This window comes from Plectropomus leopardus, chromosome 8, assembly GCF_008729295.1.
Source record: "Plectropomus leopardus isolate mb chromosome 8, YSFRI_Pleo_2.0, whole genome shotgun sequence".
Taxonomy (NCBI): domain Eukaryota; kingdom Metazoa; phylum Chordata; class Actinopteri; order Perciformes; family Serranidae; genus Plectropomus; species Plectropomus leopardus.
In genome coordinates this window covers 24,372,359-24,387,377 of record NC_056470.1, presented here as the reverse complement: position 1 = coordinate 24,387,377, position 15,019 = coordinate 24,372,359, and the positions used below count along the sequence as shown (strand labels likewise).

The 15,019-nt window shown below is 40.2% G+C and overlaps 1 protein-coding gene across 2 annotated transcripts in view; it reads right to left on the bottom strand.

The window, feature by feature from the left end:
* The window catches only part of LOC121947354 (IQ motif and SEC7 domain-containing protein 1-like), a 116,745-nt gene that overhangs the window by 95,450 nt on the left and 6,276 nt on the right, over nucleotides 1–15,019 (bottom strand). The gene's annotated exons all lie outside the window — the stretch shown is intronic.

The window sequence follows — 15,019 nt, the reverse complement described above, 5'->3', positions numbered from 1 at the left end:
GCTACTGAATAGGCCTTTTCATGTCAAGCTTGAGATAAAATTAAAGCTGTAAATAACAAAGTTAATGATGGCTGAGTTCCATTTAGCTGCTTCAGTTTCAGGGTCCTGGTATAGAGTTTATAAGTGGGTGGAGCTATTTGATTCTTTTTTTTATTCTTTTTGATTCTATAATAGTATATATCAGTAGATAAGATTTGCAGTTATGACATGAGTGTGTAGGAGTGTTACATTATCCAGGAAACTCCTGTGTTTCTGTGGAATATAGGAATATCATTTAAAAAACACTTTGCAACTCTGTTGTGCAGACTGGCCCATTGTTGTAGCTTGTATTGTTAGTTAACAGTGCTTAGATAGAGACTTGGACATTTTGGGTATATTTATTAGTCTTGTAAACAAGATCCACTGATCCGGATGTTATCAGCCTTGTAAATGGCTGTAATGTGGTTTTGTGGTTGTAAGCCTCATAGACATGGGCCAATAGGGGTCTGCTACACTTACAGGTAGGTTCAGAAGACCGATGTCAGCCCACACAATGGTCGTAACCAGTTTTCTAGGTTTCACCTTCCTTAGGTTTAGGTGCAAAAACAATGTGATTATGTTTAGAAAAAGATCATGGTTAGGCATAAATATTGGTTTCAAATCTTGCTCTTACCCCAGTCTTCGGGGTAGAAGTCCTGTGTTTGACTCTACTCTCCCTCCTATAACCCTACATGCAGACTCTCTTGCACCCGGGGCTGGCTGAAAGTCCTTTCTGGCAGAAATGTTCATTTCATGGCCTGATAAGCCTCAACCTAATGTGGCAGGCCCCTACTTACCCATATCTATGGTGCTTATCACCACTGATAACGGCCCTTAATGACCTGATAACAGCCAAATCAGCTGAGATATCAAGGAACATACTTTTCAGGTACAAAGTGTGGCTCCGAGTGATGCAATTTTCAGGATATTCACATGACATTTTAGCCCTTAAGCGAGCTCCTAAGGTGGAAAACTGTTAGGAGTAGGGAGAAGGACATTTAAGAGGTTTACATGCAAGCAGAGGAGCAAGCAAATGTGAAAATAGTGGAAAGACAAAGAGGTAGAAGAAATATTCTTCAAACATTCATTGATAAATGAGTGAATGAAATGCTACACATTAGATCATGCAGGGATAATGTTTGTGGTCGATCTCATTACACATGCGCTCACATCGCCCACCAAACACAACGTTATAATGTCAGACAGTAATCACAATGCTAAGATGTTTAGCAACTGGAAAAACTGCAACAGTCCAGCAGCAATGACTTGGGTTTGTCTCAACCTTCCATCAGTAGAGTGATCATACCAACAATTTAAGAGATTTCACAGTCTCATATGTGATGCAGTTTATCTAGCTTCCGCTGGATTTCTTTTTTTAATTTAATTAACAAATCGTTTTTTAAAATAATGCCACATATCTGGGGCTCAACCATACCTACTGACTAGGGTAAAAGTTTAGGCCCCCTCCTTGCTCAAGAGTTGCTCTGAGAATTTAAAAAAAGTTAAAGGACCTCATAAAACAGCCTTCAAACCATCAGTCTGATGCATGTTTGGTCCCACGTGTGTTATCATGTCATACATTCTTTGTTTTCCATTTCTATCATGAAATTTCAAAGGCACTATTGGAAACAGACTGCAGTAAACGGCATTCAAACAGCAAGGAAAGTACTCTTTACACCAGAGAAATAAAATGCAGCCCATTCTGTGAACCACAGCACTAAGGGGCAATAAAGCTCCCGCACGACTGCATCAGGGCTAATTTATGAGCACTCTTGTCGCCTTTTTTTCACTTTTCACATGAAGAAAACAATGAGCTATTCATAGTGAAAGGCACTACGGTAACCAGCTATACCATTAGGTACTGAAGCTGCAAAGGTTCTTCTTTGAAGGGCTGTACTTTTCAGCTTTTTGTTAGGTTGGCTTGAAGAAATAATGATCCTCTCTGTTGTATAATGCTGTGTCTAATTCTCTGTTGGGCTGAGTGATCTTTTTCTCCCATCTCATCACTCTCAGTTACTTGTTTGTTTTTCTTTTGCGTTTGCTGTGCACCGTTCTCTTCACTCCAGAATCTCTTGCATTACTTAAACATGTGCTTTTTATTGTCCAAGCATCTTCTAATTGTTCCATAAAGCACTGAACAAACTTGACACTGTGCTGGTGTTTTCATTAGAGCAAACCACATTACAACTGTGGAATTAGGTTGAGGTGAAAACTAGAGCTGGGTCAATATAATGCAGTGGTAGGATGAGATTCATTGACACACATGCTGCAGTTCAGATCCAATGGCAATTACTGAAGCTATTGATTGGCTGTGTATACAATGCATCACTGAAAAAAAAAAGATCAGACCAAAACCATTTTTCAAAGATGTTTTGCTGAATGATGTGTCTATCTTTTACGACGCTTGTACACAGCCATGAAACCGTACTTCCTCAGTGCGAACCAGAGCAATGAAGAAGTGGTCAGAACCCTGGACAGCTCCTCTGTCCTGCAGAGAGGCCACCACTGCTAATCTACACAAATCCTTATCTGGGTCATGCCTGGATTGTTAGCATATTCTGCAAGATTGTCACAGTGTTCAGACAATAGACACCACAGACCCACATGGAACCAAATATTCCACTAATAATCACAATAAAAATGTTGCATACAACCACATTAACCAGAATGGACTGGTCCGATCTGGCCTGACTCAGAGAAATCTCAATCGGATCATAACTGATTATGTACACCTTTTCAATAAGAAAATATTAGCACTGAATTCAGTTTAGTTTATTCAATTTATTTAAAGGACTATGTGCGTCGACATGATCATTTCCAAGAAATTAAAACATGGTTGCACCAGATTTAGCAAGATGCTAATTTCCATCTGTAGTTCCACAATACAGAACACAAGAAGAGCAGATGCCTCACACAACAAAGTACAGTAGACACACGCAACAGCACAACACACAACATTAACACATCTGCCAGGTTACTTATGGAAACAATATGCAGCGTACAATGCCAAAGTTTACACAAAACACACAACAACCAAAATGAAAGTGACCTATGCAGATTTCTTGCACTATAAAAAATAACTACAAATTGCACAGTAACCATGAAAACACTTATCATATCTCTCTGGTTGCAGTAAATATATTCTTTCTGCGTATGTTTACTCCACATGGCGACGTAGCTGTCTCTACTCTCCTTCTCCTGATTTTGACAGATAATCATTTGTTTAAACGGAAAGGAAAAGTGCTCTAAAGTTCGCTAAATTGTGTTGCAAGTAGGAGTGGGAGAAAAATCGATTCTCGTTTTTAATGATTCAGAATCGATTCGAAAATCCTAAACATCGATAATAGACTGTATTTACTGCGTATAGTCTATTCTTAACCCTCTAAAAAAATGTATCATTTAAAAAAGTCTTAATAATCCTGAGACCGTTTGTCGGATCGCCTTACTTTTTTCGCCAGTGAAAGCTGCCGGCTGTGCCGTTCAGAGGGTCTCCGATGTATCGCAGCTTTTAGAAGCCTCGGTATCCAGCCCGGGAATTCGGGTGTTTTTACGGGACCTTGTTCAATAAATCCACAATGACAGATCGGATATTGGGTGTCTTCCGCCCTTATATTACCCATATTCCGATGATAAAAGTACATTAGTATCGATGCTAAACGCCATATTGGTTTCCCATGATTCCTTTAGAGAGAGGTCAGAGGTTTGTTTTGGTCTTGTCCACCAATCGGTGGACGATCCGATGCTTCGTATCCGCTAACGCGTACATACGCAAATTTAAAGGGCTAGTGCACTAACGTATGACATACGTCATCTGGCTCAAACTGCACTGTGATTGGTCTAATCCTACTGTATCTATCGCTCTGTGTTATTGGTCGCGCCTCGTGCATTAGAATAAACTCTGGTAGCCCCTATAATAATAGTAATGAGACAGGGGTAAATCAGGAGACAGTGTAACAAGCAGCAGGGCCTCACATGGATGTAAGCTCTGTGTTGACTGCAGGCAGAGCGGGCTGGAGGATCAGGGCCCTCTCCGAAGTGTCAGGAGTGTGATCTGGCCCTCTACATCATCACAGACAGGAGCTGCTTTGCAGAACGGCACAGATAATGGGATACACAAACAACTACAAAAAAACAATGGGACTTTTTTTGAAAGGTGTGTCCATTTTTTTTTACTATAATAATCACAATGCTCATTTTTTCACTTTCTGATTCCCAACACTTGGGAGAAAGGTTTTGTATAACAAAAAAGCTCATGCATAATAAAACCTCCATAATTTCATACACACTTTGCTTTCATAACATAATATGCCACTGGCAAAACAGACTGGAGTAGATCCTGAAATTGCACCTCCTATATTTTGAATGGGGAATCAATTCTGAGTCGAACCGTGACCCCAAGAATCGAAATCGAATCGAATTGTGAGATACTGAAAGATTCACATCCCTAGTTGCGAGTGTCCTGCTTAATAAATGTATCATTTGATTTTGAAACAGTAGCCTTATGTAACATTGTTATTACAGGCTAAATTATGGAGTCTTTTTTTTTATGACAGACATCATAACTCTATTTGACAGAGTTGATATTTGTCATCAGTCGTTTTCTGTTGCCTCCCTTCAGAACTAGTTTAATACAGAGGACTTGAGGTAAATTGCTACACTTTTGGTTCAACCTTGGAACATGGTGGGTTGATACAAAATGAAACAGCTCATTCAGAATGAATGATCATATGAGACAGGCATATTGATGAAGTATTCATTAATTTTGCTTTCAGTGTAGACAAAGCTCATTTGTCTAGGCATGAAATTAATGACCTCTACATTTTAGTGCTTTATCTAAGCAGAATCTATCACCTTGATGAGGATGGAAAAGTGAATGGAGGCGAGAACGCAAGTTAAACCGTTTCCCTCTGCACTGCACAGAAACACTGGCTACTGAGGTTCTTTCAGGTGCATCCACAAAGACTTTTAAATAATGCATGAAATGCCAAATCCCATTGGTGGTATCATTCCACAGGAAGGCCTCCACAAGCTGTGAGATTGGTTTCTCCCACGGTGGCCCAAAGAGGAGCCAAATCTCCAGCGGCAGAATTAAGACTTCAACCTAGTTTGCTTCCTTAAACCAAATCTTACACTGTTGTATGTCCTGTCTTGTCAGTGTCTCGAACCTGCCCTTTCCCTAACTGTGTTTAACCATGTGTGTGTCGCTTGCATGGTACATTTGTGTCCTTTTTTTCCTGTGGCTGTGTTGCAATGAGGACAGTCTGTTTCCTGTTGTGAAGGAGGAAACGGACAGAGGGCACACCCAGTGCAAAAAAATGCTGACTCAGAGTTTATCAATCTGCCTTTCTGCAAGAGTAAGTGCAACTGGACACGACTGCAAAAAACGCACTAGTCTGCTCTTTTAATCATAGCTCCACTGCCCGGCTTCAAATGAGCCGGAACATCATACACTGTACACCACATAGATGCAATAATTCACACATCAACATCTCACGGCCCATGAGTCACTGTTTTGTTTGTCACCTATTTTCAGTTTAAACATTTCAGTACTTTCAAAGTACGGTGTCAGAAAAGCTTGGTTACTTCCCCCTAAGCTGTTTTACTTTCCTCGCCTCTTTCAGAAAAGACCAGCTCCAATGTAATTATAAACCCATTATTTGTTTTTCGCTGTAAAATATTGAATAGGGTTAAGCCTTGAAGAAATGGCTTCTAGCACTTCATCACATTACCGCCCTTATTATGGCAGTAAGAAGTAAGCAGAGTGCTAAGGCAATAAAGGAAATAAATGTGTGGCTATTTCCTTTCCTGAATTCAGGAGAAAATCAGAGGTAATTACAGGTTTGTCCAAGGTGTGTGATTAATGACATGTTTTCCAAGTGAGGAGGGTTTTTAAGTGTGTACTCGAGATCCAACTGCATGCAAAACATTGTTGTATTACAGGTTTCTCTTATTTTACATTCCTTTTGCTAAATATTTTGCATCGTTCAATTTTCACATCAGGACACGCTGCCCACCCCCCAAACTTCTTCTTTAACTCTGCTGGAAGAAGCTAACAGCAGGAATTCCACTATAAACTTATGAAGTCCTTAACTGAACTGCTTAGACCAGAGTTATTTCCAAACGTACCCAAACTGTTATTGGGTTTACTGAATATACTGTGTCATTCGGCGGCAACCGTGACAGCCGCGAAACGCTTCGAGCTTTGGTGAACAAACCCCCTCCGAGCTGTCATGAAAAGGAATAAATCACATCTGAAGTAACGCTGAATTTACAAAACTTTCTACTGAAAAACACAACAGCACTTCTCGCAATTTTGTGGCTCTGGCCTCAATTCACAACCATGTCACTGAGTGATCAATGACTTGAACCTGCGGTCTGCTATAACAGCTCATTCACACTGACAGGTTCCACAGAGGAACACTGTGAGGCTTGGTGTTCTTGAGTAGTATTTCATAGTAATTGTCAGTACCTGATAAGTTTCATTTGTATCACAAAAGAACGCTGCAGTCGAGATAAACGTTGTTTAAGCGCTTAAATTTTGCTCTTGCTTGTCTGATGAGGGCACGCGTGTGTGCCATTATGTCTGCTTCACTTGGACTTTTTTCCCAGTCCAGTGCATAAATGAAGGACATTCATCATGTGTTAGACTCCTCAGCTCACCAAATACATGCAGCGTTCATATAACTGTATTAATCTGCAGCTAATTACAGGCAGAAATATGTCTGGCTAAGCAGATCTAATGAGTCAGTCCAGTCCTTTGTACTGCTTTGCTTCACATGGTGCTGTCAAATTATGTATCTCTAAGGAGCTACTGGTGCTTGACCCCACTGGCTGTCTGCCCCAGCAGTCCTTAACACACACACACTTTCACACACATATAGATTTCTACATATTGCTGGAAACTAGGGCTGCAGACTTCTGGTTGATTGGTTGTTATGCTCCTTACAGACCATATTCTCACTGGTGCTGATCGCTGCTGTTACTTCAGTGAAGCCATGTGTCCACCAAAGCTTTCTTTTCCCTGCTGAAAAACAACAGCTGTTGTTCTGCACTTGCATTTGTCCTACGCCATGGTAAGACTTTACTGTGTTTCTCCCGCCCCTTCTCCACTGTGATTGGACGGCTGGTGACAGCGATGAGTGCAGCATTTTACCCAAAGCTAAGCATTTTTCAGCTCTCATTTTTAATTGGAAAATTGGATAAATAAACACCGAAGACGTCCAGTGTCAGATTTATCCCTATGGATTTATTTCACTAAGTCCTCAAAAGACTGCAGTTCAAGGCTGGATTACAAAGCCTCTAAAGGGACGCGATCACCCCAGAGCCCTTGCTGGAGTGGCACTATGGCTGATTTTGGCTTCTGGGTTAACATTTGGAAACCTGAGAAAATTAGCATTATTTTGGGGTGCTCAGTGGCTCAGTGGATAGAGCAGACGCCCCTTGTACAGAGGTTGTGTCCTTCCCGTAGCGGCCACGGGTTTGATTCTAGCCTCGGCCCTTTGCTGCATCTCTCCTTCTTTCCCTCTCTCTCTCTCTCTCTCTCTCTCTCCTCTTTCACGCTTAAGCTTTCCTTATCAATTAAGGGCATGAAAGCCCAAAAATAATCTTAAAAAGAAAAAAAGCATTATTTCTTTCAAAACATATGAGGAAGGCACTGAGCAAGGAAAGGAGTGACCTAAAAATCGGCAAGAAATTAGTAAGAAAAAATAATTTAAAAATGTAAATATATTATTAAAAATGACAAAACAAAAAAAACAAAAAAAGATAAATTAAGTTTTAAAAAGAATTCTATGTAATTATGATCATTTTAAATGTAGTTTGTCCCTAGCTTTTTTCTTACACATTTTACCATAGCTTTTCTCTACATAAATAATTGTCTTAATCTACTAATTTTCCAATTTGTTACTCACAGAAGACGTCCAGTGTCCTTTTCTCATGTTTTTGAAAGAAATCACAGTTTGCTCAGGGTTGAAAGACTTTAATATTTGTGATATCTGAAAGCAGCACAAGAAAAGTGATGACGCGCCAGGTTTCAAAAGGTTAAGTCTCTTTCTCTCATGGAGCGTTAGAGATAGTTACCGTTAGTAACTGTTTCAAACATCATCAGCCTCAGAGTCAACTTCTACAGTGTCCAAATATCTCACATTTTTCTCGTCAGTCCTGCTCAGTGCTTAGTGGTGTGAAGGACTCATGCACGCAGCTCAGGTGGAAAAGCATTACAGTGCGCAGTTCATTTTTGGATAATATCACATTGGAGATGGCATTTATTTTTCAGTCGGGGAATTCCACTTGCCTGAACACAGAGTCTGCTTGCCTTGAGCAAGTCATAATGTCAAGCTCTGTGACAGGGAAAAATGCTTTGGTAGACACACAACATTACCAGGTAGAATGCACTCAGTGCACTGTGGTAAATTATTTAATCTAAAGATAACGTACAGATTTTTTTTCCCCAAATACCAACTGATTGGTTGAGTAGGTAGAACTTCAGTTGACCAAGATTTTCTTCGGTTGATTCCAGCCTTACTGAAAACTCCACCAAAACACAAAACACTCCACCTGCTTCCTCTGCCCACTGTCATTTTTCACTGTGTACTCATCTGACGTTGTCCTAATAGTCAATATATTATTTAGACAAATGCCAGGGAGCATGAAATGCACCGACAGAGGAACTGGACCTTTTAGAGTTGATATACTGACTCTGTCACTCATCAGTATTGTTGTCAGGCCGGGAGCGGTGCCTTTATTGATGAGCCTTTGGAAGACATTTCATCTGCCTTAGCTGCATTTAGATTCTGCATGCCAAGGTGAATGTAATCTTCTGTTATTTCAGGCCAAAAAGCCCAGTGGTGATGCCTTACTAAGCTCTATTCATTCTCAGTACTTCAAATGCAAATACAATTTCAACAGGAGCTGAATCTCAGATCCTTGACACACTTGTTCATTGTGAAAACTGTACTTCCCTCCAGCTTTGACTCTAGCAAGCACCTGACCTTACACAGAGAGCTGGATACCAGAAAACTTTCACTCTGGCTGCATTCCTGAACATATTGCTTGGATTTAGATCAGCCCTCGAAATCTCCAGGGTTTCACAAAACACAAACAGCAGTGCACACACCAGCAGCCAGAGTGCAAACACGCAGGTTGTAGTGCAACACCTACTGTAAGAGTGGAAGCAACAGAAACTTTGAATCCTGCAAGTCACTCACTCAGCCAGCTGAAGGCAGACATGTCAGCTGCGTTAGAAACCACACAAACGAGACACAAGAATCAGCGAAAACTGTCTCCAAGCTTCTTTGTGCAGAATTTTCAGCACAAACATTAGCTGTCAAAGGCCCAGCCAGCTGTGAGGGAGTCCGTGTCTGACATCTACCCATGATGACTAAGAAGATGTGTGAGCAGCAGCTCCTCATCTGTGTTTAGCTGTTGACTCAGCCTCCACCTCGTCCGCGATCCACACATACACACACACCCGCGCTCCCACTTGGCAGAAAACTAGTGGCAGCCTTTCAAACAGCTCTCCACAGGTACTATGCTACAAATTGCCTTCGATTCAGCTGCTGCATCAGCTGGTTTTGACAGCTGCAAGGCGGATAATTGGTTCAACTGTGAAGAAATAAAGAATGAACAAGCGACTGTACTTTGGCCTCGTGGCCAATCCAAGTGTGCCGCTTTAGTGTTGATCACAGTTTGTAATGATAAAAGAGGGTGGGAAGAGATTTAAAGTGCTGGTTATCTTGAAGTAAAAAGGGTGTGAAGTAAACAAAGTGTGCATTAAATTTCTCTGAATACATTTAAGAGCTAGACTCTTTTGGATTGTTCTCACAAACTGCCAAAAATAGGGAAATCTGAGAACATTTTAGGAAGTGTTATGTGTATCACAGACAGTTGTGTTTGCTTTCTTTTTAAGAAAAAACCCCAACTATGTAAATAAACTGAGTAAATACTTTTAAAGGCAATGTGTTCCTTGTATTTCATGAGGAAATTGTAGCATTTGGAAACATTAAAGCAACGTAACAAAGAACATAGCTTTCTATAACATACTATGCTGTTATTTTAATTCTGTTAACATAAAGTGTTACTCACCCAAATGTGCTGTGCGCACATTGTTTCTATCTTTGTTAGCAATCTTCTTCTTTCTTGCCTTTGCCAGGCCCCCAGGAAGTGTGCCTGACTGTGAAGTCAATCTGACACAGAAGCCAAACAGTGGAATTATAACCTCTGAGTCCATCATGTGAGACCATGTGGCCCAAAAAGACCTTTTTCCATAGACTTATATTGTGCAAGAGATGTCTGTAAATCAGTGAAAATATTTTTTGAGCATCACAACCTGCACAAAATGAGTCATTTACTATCAGAATTCGATTCATTTGGTCCGATAACATTTGGAGACTGTCAGAGTAAACTGGCATACCGATACGACGTTTACTCCCCGAACCTGCAAAGAGTTTTTGTCATCTTTTGTGCAATGTTCATAATGCAGGTTGGCACTCATTTAGGTGGCATTTAAAACACAAAATGGCTCTTGAAACATTTGATTAATGATGTCAAAGTCTCTTAAACACAATATTTTTCAGAAATGTTTAACCACTTAGATTGACTTGTTCTTAGTTTTGATTGTTTTCTTACTTTTACATCAGCAGGTCTAAGTTTTAACTTCTATTGAAATCTCAGGAACATTAGTCCTGAGGAACATCTCTAAACTCTAGACTCAACTAAACTGGTTGACACCAAAATGAAAACCATGTAGATTCAACTGAATCCACAATTGCGTCACAGTGATCACAGACTGGAGCTTTAGTTAAAGCCGTCTATCAACACATCTTAGTTACACAAGTATGTGGTTGTTTATCCCTCAAGTTCCTATTTGCAGATCGTACAGGCAAAATGCAAATGAGGCACAAGGCTATGCTTTCACACCATGCTGACCTTCTGAGCTAAGAATCAGGAATCAGAGAGCAATCGCAATCTTAAAGGTTTGTTTTTTTTAAAAAAAGACATCTGAAATAAAGCTTTATTATTCTGCACGTGCACAACCACAGTAGAGTTTGTCAACATGATGTGTCGCAGGGATTATTAGCAGGACTTTTTTGTCTAACTTCCTTGCTTGTTAAAAGTTAAATCAAACTGAGGCAGTGGTGCAGAGTTGAGTTTGGTGATTTAAAATAACATGGTGGCCTGACTCTCACGAAGCTGTACCATCCGACCGCCCGTGTGGCCTCTACCATCAGGAGGTAACAGAGCTCGTTAAAGTCATCATTATCTTTCCTCGTGGGACAACCAGCTACATCAAAAGGACACAAACCAAACTAAACTCTGTCTTAATGGGCCTGATTAAGGGAGCCAGAGGTCAGCGGTGCCTGGCTTTCCTCCAGCACGACTGCTGCCACACTGAGATACAAGGAGGGACAGTCCATTACAGATGAAGGCAGCCTGCTTTTGATTTTGAGTGCAAGTTGCAAGTTGTCTTTGGCCATTGCTTGAGATTTATAGGTGGGCCTGAATGCAAATCATCCCTGCGTGGACATTAATCTAGCAGGGTATTTCATTAGAGGGGGCTTTGCTGGAGAGAGGGAGCTCATGTGCTCGTAAATTTGGTTTGGCACACTGATTGTTCAGCAGATCGCAGGGTAAATGAGTAGACGCCGGCAGCCACAAGAAACAGCTTTCTCCACCATGCTATTATATTCTGCTGAGGGGTCCCAAAACACATGCTTAAGGCATTACGCTGGCTAGGGATGAACTATTTATGAACTTGCCAATCTCCAGTGTACAGGCTCCATTCAGGGGACTTAGTGAGGGCAGATGAGGTTTTCTTTGGCAGCATATTACAGTAAAGAAGCCAAAACACCGTCACTGCAACCACAACAGAAGGCGATATAAAACCACCAACCTTAAAGAACCTTTATCAAAAACTTCAATATCTATTGATCAGCTCCTATGACTATTAACTCCTCTGGCGTGATTCCAAACTCATCATATGTGCACTGTGCAACAGACCACATCCATGTTGTAACGAAACAAATTAAATCTACTGAAATACCATTTTGACACAAGTACAGAAAATTGAAATCATTCCAAAAAACACCACGTAATATTAATTTGTAATTCTGCAGGTGTCTACATGCTGTCACCAATTTAAATATTGTAGGTCTGTATATATATATATATTTTTTTAGATTTCAAACTCACGTTTGTTTGTTTTTGGAGTTTCTCCATATGATTACATCAAATTTCATCAGTATTTCAAAACTGTTAAGTGCAATTAACAATTATTGATTAATCTGAAGATTTTTTTGGTCTACTAAATATCAAAAAAAGTCCATTAATTTTCCCTAGACAAAGATGACATCCTTAAATTTCTTGTAACATAACAAGTAACAAACAGTCCTCATCCCTTACCATCAAGGGAGGCCGACAAGGAGAACTTGCCGAACACCTAGTCCAATTTAATTTAATCCTGCCAGAGACAAACCTTTGTAGACTTGCTTATTCCACGTGACCATTGTTATTAAACTTTAACTTTTTTTTTGGCTTTTAACTGTATGTTGTTTTACAAGGTGCCAATAAATAAAATGTATTATTATTATTATTATTATGATGATTTCAGTCAGACTAACAGGTTTACATTTATTTTAAGTCCAGTTTTAGTCTGACTAACACAATAACTCAACTTTTTCTAACATCATGTAAACATACTGAGTGATATTCAACATTTATTCAGGATGCATTAAACCCATGAGACTTAACTGACTTTAAAACAAAATAAGTATCCATCCAATTTATAAGTAAAAACAAACCCCAGAAACAGCTGTGAAACAGGCATATATTACACTAATATACTTAATCGAATGACTGCTCTGAATACCAAACACATGTTTTTGAACAATCATCTTCCATCAAAAACTCCTTTCTGCATAATCCTGCAGCTGCTTTAACCTGTCAAACACATTTAACTGTGGGTTGAGCAGGTTGAGCATCAAAGCAATTATACTCCAGTCGCAGCTGAATATGTGCAATGAATGTAAACTTCACTTCACAGAATATGGATACATTGTATGCATTGCCTCCGGGTTATCTTTACATGTTTATTTGTTTATTTCTCTTGTTTGTTTGTCTCACCTTCTGGCACACACCCTGCTTGAGATCTGGCACCGAATCAACAAATCGAGAGCTTTGCTGCTCATTCATCAGCATAGAAACATTCATATTAGGGAATTAAGAAGGAGTTGTAGTTAGCATGATTTGTCACGTTATTCATCAATATTTGATCACTGAAAATGACTTATGCTTCTTCTCTGGCTGTGATTCGTACTGAATTTAAATGACTGCCTGAGAAAAAAAAATCTACCTCCACAAACACTGGTGCCGCTGCCATTATACTCAAATCTAACAACAGTACTTGTTTGAGATACAGCCTAACACTTCCCCTGAAAACATTTTCCAGTGGTAATAGCTGCATTGTTTCAGCAAACAATATATGGAGTTTGAATGCCATTTTAGACAATTTAGAAAAACTTTAAGGAGCGGAGTTTAGGATTAAGTGCCATCTAGTGGTGAGGATTGTAGAGTGCAACCAGCTGAAACTTCTCCCCTGACCTTCAGTGTTCATGTCAGGAGGTTTTTAACTGGGAGCCGAATTATCCACAGAGGTCTTTTCGTGTTACAAATCAATGTTTTTCCAGTGCGATTTTGTTGCAGACGGGCTACTAGTCCAGCACCTGCAAATGTGTGCTCACCTTTTTTTCCTCATTAAGTTAAGTTCCAGACATTTAGAGGTCCTTTTCCTGGGAGCCGAATTATCCACAAAGGTCTCCTTTTCTCCACAACGAACCGATTTGGGGATTTAAACCAGTTAAAGCACTGACTGAAAGCAGTTTCACTCTAAAAATCTGACTTTTTTAGACATTGATTAGCTAGTCATGGAAGGGCTACTAACTTCAACGGCGGACGCAAAAACATGAAATGCCTATTCTAACTCTAATGTTTGGTTTATCTGTTCTGAGATACTGTAGAAACGTGGCGGTGCAACACCTGCATCCTATGTTAATATAAACATGTCACTCTAAGGTAATGAAAACACAAGATTCTTATTTTCTGGTGATTGTACACTGCAGAAAATATTCTTATCACATTATATTTCATTTCTGCCAATATATCCCCCTAAATTCTACACACTAGACCTTTGTCAACAAAGCTGTGCAGAAAATGACACATCAGCTCTTTGTCATCTGCAGCTGAAGAAGTTATCTCTCCAGCGATCACGTCAGCGTCCCAAATATTGTTTACACTTGGTTGACTAGCCGGGCCTGGGACAAAGTTTGAATGCTAAATGTGGGCTGGCAGATGCATCCACCAGCACCGAGATAAGAAGTGAAGGCACTCGCAGACACTATTCCACCCCAAACCCCAGAGGACAGCTTCAGATCACAGTGGATTCACTCTGATTAAACCACCAGCCTCTCCTGCATCGTGCACGAGAAAAACATTTATCACAGCCACACGCTCCACTCTTTGTTTCCCTTAACAACATATCATATTCACTTACCAGACAGACAGGTATGTGTGTGTCTGTGTGTGTGTGTGCTTGGAATCTGCTAAAGTCTTTAAGTCAGTCAGACTTTACTGCTCCTAAAAAGTCATTTATCACTAAGGTGTGCAGCAAAAACTTGCAACCCAATCCCATATTACTTGTCATTTAATTCCTAAGTGAGCACAAGGGATACAAGTAACTGTGGAGCACAGTTACAAACAAACACCATTAGGAGGGAAACTGCATAGGGTCAGCATAAATACTGGTGGACTAAAAGGCTGACAAGGCAGGCAACTCAGGAGTCACAAACACAAGTAAACTGATATGTGTGTGTTCCTGCTAATTCTTGCCCCAGTGCCACACCAACCACCTTTAACTTGAACTCGAGAAGCTGTGACTTAACTATTCAAAAAGAGATTTAGCTTTGGATTTGCAGAAAAAGATCCAGCCGCTCGTCTCAACCAGCTCCTG